Source organism: Panthera tigris, chromosome F3 (assembly GCF_018350195.1).
Source record: "Panthera tigris isolate Pti1 chromosome F3, P.tigris_Pti1_mat1.1, whole genome shotgun sequence".
In the NCBI taxonomy this organism is placed as follows: Eukaryota; Metazoa; Chordata; class Mammalia; order Carnivora; family Felidae; genus Panthera; species Panthera tigris.
The window spans coordinates 57404199-57414718 of NC_056678.1; positions in this window are offsets into that span (position 1 = coordinate 57404199).

Genomic DNA, 10520 nt, shown 5'->3' on the forward strand with positions numbered 1-10520 from the left:
AGCTGCAACGTGTGCACGCGCCTGACGCTGCCGCAGCCTTCGCCCCTCCCCTGCGTCGTGGCTGCCGCCGTCTCCGCGCACACCGTGATGCGTCATCGCCGTGCGCCGTCTCCGCCCCGCCGCGGGCCCCGTGGTCTTCGACCCCGCCCCTCTGCTTCAGAGGGAAGGAGGGCCTAGAGGCGTTTCGCGCGGCCAACGGAGGGTGCTGAGGCGAACGAGTCTTTACGACCCTTCGCAAAGCGAGGAGAGCAGGTGTGAGAGCGTTTCCGAGGTGTGAGGGCTTGCACGTGAGCCACAAAACGGAACACGCCAGGGGAGCGGTGTGTTGTTGATGGGCACTGTGTGTTTAGAAACACAGAGAAGTCGTGGAAGCACCCTGCACATCAAACCATGGTTACACTGGGGATGGGGGGAGCTTTTCTGATTTTCCGCATTTTTCAAAAGAAGAATGCATTTCCAAGAGTTACTTTCATATTTGAAAATAATGCTTAAAAAGAAAGGATTTATTTGTAAAAGGCGTTACTAAAAGCCAGTGCCCGCGTTTGTCTTGGCTTTGTTTGCCTGGACGCGGATTTCTCCTCTACACCCCGTGGGAAGGGGTGGGGGTAGAGGTAGGGGCATGTGTGTGCGTGTGTGTACTCCAAGGGCTGGTATTCGAGCCAAGGGGTCAAGAATTGATTCCAAAAAAATATCTCAACCTCATCACCCCACCAGTACCACCACCAATACATGCCCCACGTGGCCTCAAGTGGGGGTGGCATTAAGTGGGGCCACTTGGTGCTATTCAACTGGAGCCTGGGGTGGTCAAAGGTGCAGAAGGGCTTCACTCACCTGATGCCTGAGGTGGGAAGTCTGGAAGCCTAGGCTCAGCTGGACCCCACCCGTCTCCATAGGTCCTCTCCATGTGAAACCTCCAGCAGGGGAGTAAGACTTCTTACAGGGTATCTCAGTATCAGGAAAGTGAAGGTTCCAAAAGACCAAGATGAAAACTGCTAGGGTCCTCCTGATCTAGCTTTGGAAGTCACATAGCGTCACTTTTGGGCCACTTGATTGGTGACCAGTGAATCACAGGGCCCACCTGGATACAAAAGAAGGGACTACACAAAAGCATCAATACGAGGAGGTATGGTTCACTGGGGTCTGTAGTAGATTTCTTGTGTCTCCCAAGAAAAGTCCAAGTCCTGGCCCTCAGTCCCTCTAAATGTGACTATTTGGAAACAGAGTCTTTGCATATGTAATGAAGTTAAGGATATTAAGATGACATCATCTTAGAAGGAGAGGGAAATTTGACACACTTTAATGAAGTCACAGAGACACAAAAGGAAGGGCTCCAATGGGTCAGGTTGAAAGTCAGGATGTCTGCATCACCAATTTCAAAATCTTCTTACTGAATCAGAGAAACCCACTGATGCATAATGAACTGAACATCACCACCAATAGGCTCTATGGAAAAATGATGCATCAGTTTCTTCAGGACTTGGATAAAGTTAACAAACTGTACCTAGCCAGTGTGGGTTCTGCTGATTAGGTAAATGCTGCTGAAGAACGTAAAGAAGGTTCATTCCTCAGTGAAAAGCCAAACAAATGAAGAACATCAAGGACTGTTTCCCAGTGGCTCTCTTAGCAAATCTGTTGTGCTAATCTTAGCAAATCTGGTTCTGGTGGACACAGTCTATTTCAAAGAGCAGTGGGACCAGGAATTTGATAAAGAACATACTGAAGAGGGAGAATTTGGACTGAACAAGAATATGAGCAGAGCTGAGCAAGGTCTTTAATTCTGCCTTCCTTAAGGATGTGCAAGCCAAGATTCTGAAATGCCATAAAAAGGCAAGCATGGCTTTGCTGATCTAAGCACGATTGATCATGCGGATCTAAGGAGGATTTTGCTGCTGCCAAATGAAGTAAATGGTCGACAGAAGCTTGAAGATAAACTCACTCCTGAAAAATTGATAGCCTGGGCAACTTAGAGAATGCGAGCAAGAGTGATGTAGATTTGTACTTATATCATTTCAAAGCGGAAGAGAGCTCTGCTATCAAGGCCATGCTGGGAGCCATGGGAATAGTGGATGCTTTCAGTCAACAGAGCATGATCAGGAGCCAGGGTGTTGAGGTGTCTAAAGTCCTACACAAGTCCCTTGTGGAGGTGGCTGAGCAAGGCACAGAATCTGCAGCTGCCACTGGCATGGAAACTTCCGACGTCATTGCCCTTTTATGAAAATTTCCATTGCGATCACCCTTTTCTGTTCTTTGAGCACATTAAAACCAACAGCATCTTTTTCTTTGGCAGAGCCTCCCCTCCCTAGATGCTGTCAGCCGGTCACTACTTTTGGTAAAAGCTCACAGAGTTGTTCCGGGAAATTGACTGCTAGAAATAACAGGTTCTATTTGTTTTCCTTTCTAGTATCAGTCACAACCAAGAATTTAATAGTTGGAATATCATGTCTGCCTATCTCTCTCGCTCCACAAATGTGTAAACCTACATTTTTCCCACTAAAGTTCCCTTTGGACATTAAAATAACACTCCCTTTGGACAAAATGTTCAGCTTCAAGATTCGACAAAGGGATATTTCAATACTGCATCTTCTAAAGTTGAAATATTGTTTCTGAACTGTTTACATGAATCAAACCAAATTATACCTGTTCTTCAAACTTATTAACTCAGACTCCTCCATTTCTTTGAATTTAGCTAATATCTGGGACCCTTACATGTCTATTTTATTTTATTTTATAAAATACATTATCAGTAAACCAATGACTAAAAAAAAAAAAAAAGTAGTACATCTTTTATCTTTGCACCACTTTCCTTTTGCCTGAAATTATTTTCCCCCAGATTTTCATGACTGACTTCTTATTCAAATTTCAGATCTGAATGTACCTTCACACGTCCCTTTTGATGTCTTTAGCTTTTAATTTTTGCTAATATTGCATTTCTTATCTATAGCCTTTCAGACATAATATTTACAGATTAAGGTCTTTTTAACTTGCAAACACAAAAGTGAGAAGTGGAATTGTTACCTGTTTAGCCTTGTAAAGATGGTTCCATAACATGTTTAACCTCGTATTCTCCATGGATGGTCCCTCTCAGCTAGTAAATCAGACAGAATGTTCTATTTGAAGTCAGTGTAGTCTTAGATCGTCTTTTGTTACTTCTTCTGTTTTATATTTATCCTTTTAAAATCGCTTAGCAGAGAGCTCCTTATGCTGCCACTTCAAGCTTCTATGTTTTGGCCCTTTTATTATATATCTGCTTTTTTTATGATTATAGACTCATAATTTCATTCAAACAAAACAATGGAAGAGGCTTTCATTTTTCCTGGTCACAATATCATAAATGGCCAAGGGACAATATGTATCTTTTTCTAAATGTGTGGAAACACTTAAATGAGATAATGGTTAGAGGGGGTAGGAAAAAGAGAATTATAAAGTGCGATGTGATGCCATTAAGATAAGGAAACTTGTATTGTCATGCTCGGCATTTATTTTATGACTATTAAGAACTCCAAGGCGAAAGTCACATTCCCCCCTAGTTATGGGCCCCTCCACTTCATCAACCAATACCTCACGTAACTTTCGGGGAGCTGTTTCAGATTTGGTCACAGCTTCCATCTAGGTAGTAAGCAATGTGTTCACAGAGTGCTAATACTGTGATAGATTACACTGATACTTTGAAGCTGCCCTCTTCTAAATATACTCCTCTTGGTCAAAGTGATTTTTAAGATTTTTTTGATATTATTAAGTTTCACAAAGGGTCCAACAGACTTTCCTGCACATCGCCGATGTACACTCACTAAATATTATGCAGTGATTGAATCGTACATGAGATATAGGGAAAAGATCAGTGTTTATTTGCTGAGGAATTCTTGGGTCTCTCTTAAAAATTCTTTTCATATTGAGTGTCTTTTTCCATATGACGTACTAGGGATACAGAGAATCTTGAAATCACTTCCTCAACAGATGAATAACCAAATAACCTGTTTTTGAACACCTTCAGTGATGAGGAACTTAATACTGCTCAAGACAGCCCCCTCTGTTTTTAAACACCTATTACTACTAGAGGCATCTAAATCTGCTTTTCTGTACATCTGCCCACTACCCTCAGAGGCTGTTCAGAACAGGTCTGGGATCCTCTACATGGCAACTTTTCATACACTGGAAGTTGTCATGATGCCTCCCATGTCTTTGTTCTCTAGGCCAGATGTCTCCAGACCTTTCAACAATCCTTCAAATGATAGTTTTAATCTATCCCACCTTCCCTCTTCCAAACATGCTTCTGTTACTCAATGTGTCTTTTAAAATGTGATACTCAGAACTGAACAAAAGGTTCTGGGTGTGGTGTGATCAGGGCAGAGTGCAGGCAGAAGCACTGTCTTTTGTTTTGCCCATCACCATGCTATTAACGTACGCCACGTTAGCTCTTTACAGCCACAAGAAACTGTTGACTCATATTAATATTGTAAACAACTCCAGGACAGAGAGCCCAGAAATAAACCCATACTTATAAGGTCAATTAACTATGAGAAAGGAGGCAAGAATATACAATTCTTGAATATACAAGTGTTTTAAATAAATGGTATTGGGAATACTGGACAGCTACATGTAAAAGAATGACCACTTTCTCACACCATACACAAAAATAAACTCAAAATGTATTAAAGACCTAAATGTGAGACCTGAAACCATAAAAACCCTAGAAGAGAACATAGGCAGTAATTTCTCTGACATCGGCCCTAGCAATATTTTTCTAGATATGTCTCCTAAGGCAAAGGAAACAAAAGCAAAAATAAACTGTTGGGACTACATCGAAATAAAAAGTTTCTGCACAGCAAAAGAAACAATCAACGAAACAAAAGGCAACCTACAGAATGGAAGAAGACATTTGCAAATGATATATCTGATAAGGGGTTAATATCCAAAATATATAAAGAACTTATACAACTCAAAACCAAAAAAACCCACAAATAATCCAATTAAAAATGGACAGAAGACATGAATATACATTTCTCCAAAGAAAACATGCAGATGGCCAACACACACATGAAAAGATGTTCAACATCATTAATCATCACAGAAATGTAAATTAAAACCACAATGAGATACCACCGGTCAGAATGGCTAGTTGCAAAAAAAAACAAGAAACAACAAGTGTTGGCAAGGATGTGGGGAAAAGGAAACCCTTGTGCACTGTTGTTGGGAATGTAAATTGGTACAAGCATTGTGGAAAAAAATATGGAGTTTCTTCAAATACTAAAAAGAAATATACCATATGACCCACTAATTCTACTACTGGGTATCTGCCACCAAAAAACCAAAAATACCAATTTAAAAATATATATGCACCCCTACGTTTACTGCAGCATTATTCACAATAGCCAAGATATGGAGACAACCCAAGTGTCCATCCATAGATGAGTGGATAAAGATATGGTATACACACACACACACACACACACACACACACACACACGAATATTACTCAGCCATGAAAAAGAATGAAATCTTACCATTAGTAACAACATGGATGGACCCAGAGGGTATTATGCTAAGTGAGATAAGTCAGACAAAGAAAGACAAATACATATGATTTCACTCATATGTGGAATCTAAAAAACAAAATAAATGAACAAATAAGAAACCAGACTCTTAAATACAGGGAACAAACTGGTAGTTGCCAGAAGGGAGGTGGGGGAGGGGACAGATGAAATAGGTGAAGGGGATTAAGAGGTACAAACTTCCATTTGTAAAATAAATAAGTCATGGAGACAAGAAAAGTACAGCATAGGGATTTTAGTTAAAAAAAAGAAAGATTGTAAACAACTAAAATCCCTCGAGTTCCCCATTCTCTGCTTAACTAATGTAACACGTTGCATGCACTAACTTAGCCTAGTCTTGATCCATAGAAGATTTGATAGAGCTAACATTTTCATTTTAAATATCATTGCTAACTTTTAACTTTTGAGATTTAGTTCCATCTATGTCATTCAGCACATTGACTACTGTCAAAGTAATACAGACGGTTCTGAAAAGACTTAGGTACAAACATTCCAAGTGCCCAATGACTGGATGAGTCCAGAAATGCCTTAACAATTCAGAAGAGAGTGGGATTGTTTACGGAGTAGGAAAGAGATTAGTGCTAAGAAGTAATGATAACTATTCTATTTGTTTATAGAGTTCTGCAATCGTATTATTCTTCCCAGTCGAAACCGTATCATTCTTGATTTTGAGAAGCATGGAATCATCAAGAAAATTGATGTCATCAATAGAAATGACAAAAAGAGTGCACAACTGTGGTACACAAATAGAAACCTGCTTTCGGGAAAGTAGGACTACAGCAGTAAGAGTCTCAGGTCTTAGGACCATTATCTTGTTGGATGATTTTATTAGTTCCAATCGTTTTCTTAGACATTTTGAATTTTCTAGGTACTTTTTTTCTTTCTAGCCAATATTTCTAGCTCCTATTTCTTTCATTGTCAAAGGGGCAATGTTTATGTTGAGCAAAAACATATTTCTCTTACTCCTGACTTTGTGGGAATGTAGCTGTTTCACTATCAAGAATAGTGTTTCCTTTTGGTATCTCACTATCCAATTAAGGAAAATTGCTTCTGTTCTTAGGTTAGCAGTATTTTTTCTTAAAAAAAAATTAAAATGGGCATTTTCAGCATCTACTGAGATTCAAACAACACATTAAACCCTTCTTACAATGTAAATTAACAGGAAATACAGAGGTGAAAGAAAAAAACTCTGCCCTTCATAAAGGGACCTAGTCTTATACATGAAAGAGACAAATAAAATTTGCTATACAATGGGATACATGCAGCAACAGAAATACATTCATCTTTTTTTTTAAACATTTATTTATTTTCAAGAGATGCAGAGTGCAAGTGGGGGAAGGGCAGAGAGAGAGAGGGAGACACAGAATCTGAAGCAGGCTTCAGGCTCTGAGCTGTCAGCACAGAGTCCGACATGGGGCTCAAACTCACGAACCGTGAGATCATGACCTGAGCCGACATTGGCCACTTAACCGACCGAGCCACCCAGGTGCCCCAGAAATACCTTCACCTTAAAAACATTTTGGAGGGGGCACCTGGGTGGCTCAATCAGTTAAGAGGCCACTTTTGGTTTCCACTCAGGTCATGATTTCACCGTTTCTGAGTTCCAGCCCTGCATCAGGCTCTGTGCTGACAGTGCGGAGCCTGCTTGGGATTCTCTCTCTCTCTGTGTCTCTGTCCACCCCTCCCCGGCTCATGCTCACTCTCTCACAAAATAAATAAATAAACTAAAAAATAAAAATAAAAAAACATTTTGGAAATAAGAGTAATAACAATAAATGCATGAGTAAAAGCTTACACAAGGTACAAAGTAGCTCAGAAGATGGAAAATGATTATATACGGTGAGTAGGGGAGGGAAGAGAGAATAGTAAAGGAAAGCTTCCAGTAAGAGATGGCATATCTAAGGGATGGAAAAAAAGAGGTCAAAGAAAGAACATGAGCTAAAGCCTGGAGTTGTGAAGCTGTGTGTATTTGGAAAACCGGCCAGTTCGTTACTGCCAGAATGTAAAATGTTTTGCAATGAGAGATTAAAAAGCTGGAATGTCAGCAGATACTAAATTATAAAGAGTTCTGAGGAACTAGAGTTCATCCCGTGATAGGAAGTCAGTAAAGAGTTTTAAGCAGCAGCAAGAGATATGATTAGGATTGCATTTTACAAGGACCGTTTCGACAACAGTATGGCAGGTGGATTGCTGTGTGCAGAAACGGTGGCAGAGAGACCAGTTAAAATGTCATTACAGCAATCTATCAGAGAGGAGGTAAAAGATGAAGGCCTAAACTAAGGCAATAAAAATCAGAATTGAGAACAGAGAGGAAGTTCCAGACATATTTGAGAGGTCGACTCAGTGGTGATTGATGAGATGCTGAGGAAGGGGGTGGTGGGAGGGAAGCAGGTGTGCCTGCGTTTATAGCCAGGCTTCAGGTCGGATGATTGGGTGGATGGTTGTCATCGTCTAAGAAGCAAGACAGGAGAGAAAACAGGTTGGCCAAGTATTTGGCCCCAAACTGATTTTTTGAGATGCTTCCATCTAGACAAAGGGGTGCCTGGCTGGCTCAGGCGGTAGAACCCGCGACTCTTGATCTTTGGGTGGTGAGTTCAGGCCCCATGGTGGGCATGGAGACTACTTAAAAAAAAAAAAAAAAAGGTATCTAGATGAAAATATCCCATAGCAACTGCATAATATAATTCTGAGGCTTAGTTCAAACATCTTGCTGGAGTTGAGTGGTTGTCGAAATTGTGGCGATAAACCAGGAAGAGGATATGGAGCTGTCCTATGTAATATGATGGGCACTAGCCACGCAGGGCTATTTAATTTTTTTCTAACAGTTTCATTAAAGTATAGTTCATACACCGTACAATTTACTGATTTAAAGTGTACAACTCAATGGCCTTTAGTGTATTCAGAGTTGTTCAATCATTAACACGATTTTAAACCATCACTCCAGAAAGAAACCCTGTATCTCTTAATAGTCATTTTCATTTCTCCTAAATACTTAAAACTAAACAAAAAAAAATTTTAAGACTGTACATGACCTGGCTCCTGCCTCCCCAACCTCATTTTATAACGTTCTTCACTCCTTGTTCACTTTATTTCAGCCTATCCTGGCTCCCTTCCTGCTTTTTCTTTCTTTCCTCAGAGACACTGTGCTCATTATTCCTACTGGAAATCTCAGCTTGGACATCACCTCCACAGAGAAGATATCCACTTTATGTAAAAGAGATCATCTTCCAGCCCCCCATCCTGCCCCAGTTGCTTTCTAGCTAATCTTCCTACTTGATTTCCTCTGCAGCATTTACCACAATCAAAATAATTTCATTTACTTGTTCATTATCTGATTTGCTTCACAAGAACATGAGCTCAACAAAGGAAAAGATTAGAGGTCAGCGTTATGTCCACTGTTGTATGTACCTAGAGCAGTGACTCACATATGTACTCAAAACATACTTGTTGGGCCACCTGGGTGGCTCAGTTGGTTAAGTGTCTGACTTTGGCTCAGGTCGTGATCTCATAGTTCGGGAGTTTGAGCCCCATATCGGGCTGTGCACTGACGGTGCAGGGCCTGCCTGTGATTCTCTCACTCTCCCTCTCTGCCCTTTCCCACTTGAGCACGCTCTTTCTCTCTCTCTCAAAAGTAAATAAACTTTGTGTTTATTTACTTTTGAGAGAGAGAGAAAGAGACACAGAGCATGAGCAGGGGAGGGGCAGAGAGAGAGGGAGACACAGAATCCGAAGGAGGCTCCAGGCTCTGAGCTGTCAGCACAGAGCCTGACGCCGTCTCAAACTCGTGAACCGTGAGATCATGACCTGAGTCAAAGTTAGACATTTAACTGACTGAGCTACCCAGGTGTCCCAAGGTCCCAAAATAAATAAACTTTAAACACCGCCCCCCCCACACATACACACTTGTTGAATGAATGAATGAATGGAAGCCAAGGTGAGAGAAAGCATGGTATTTGGGGAGACCTCTAAATGGTTGAGCACAGCTGGATATAAGCTAGTGATCAGAGTTGATGCTGGAGAAGGAAGGCATCAGAGTTTACATGCTATGATAAGAAACTAGTATTTTATCTTGAAGGCAATTAGAAGCTCTAAAAGATTTTAAGTAAGGGAGTGGCACTACTAGATTTGACTTTGTAAAAAATCACCCTAGAGAATATGATAAGTGGAGTGAAGAAGAACTACAGCACAGGCAGGCAGATTCGTCAGGAAGATATCACAGTGATCCATGGAAGAAATAAAGGTGTATGAGGGTATAAATTAATGTATAAGCAATGGGATTGAAGAGAGAATGTAGACTTTCAAATATGTCTCTTGGATAACTCATTTTTTAAATTTTAATTTAATTTTTTATTTTTTAAAATTTACATCCAAGTTAGTTAGCATATTGTGAAGCAATGATTTCAGGAGTATTGGATAACTCATTTTTTTTTTTTTTTTTTTTTATTTATTTTTTTGGGACAGAGAGAGACAGAGCATGAACGGGGGAGGGGCAGAGAGAGAGGGAGACACAGAATCGGAAACAGGCTCCAGGCTCCGAGCCATCAGACCAGAGCCTGACGCGGGGCTCGAACTCACGGACCGCGAGATCGTGACCTGGCTGAAGTCGGACGCTTAACCGACTGCGCCACCCAGGCGCCCCGATAACTCATTTTTAAATAGGAGCCTATAGGGGTGCCTGGTGGCTCAGTCGGTTAAGCATCTGACTTCAGCTCAGGTCATGATCTCATGGCTCATGAGTTTGAGCCCCACGTCAGGCTCTGTGCTGACAGCTCAGAGCCTGGAGCCTGCTTCAGATTCTGTGTGTCCCTCTCTCTCTGCCCCTCCCCTGCTCATGCTCTATCTCTGTCTCTCTTTCTCAAAAATAAATAAACATTAAAAAAAATTTAAATAGGAGCCTGTAGAAAATGGCTTCAGAAGTTATTCTCACATTGCACTTGGGCTTTTTTTTTTTTAATTAGGTTTAACTGAGAA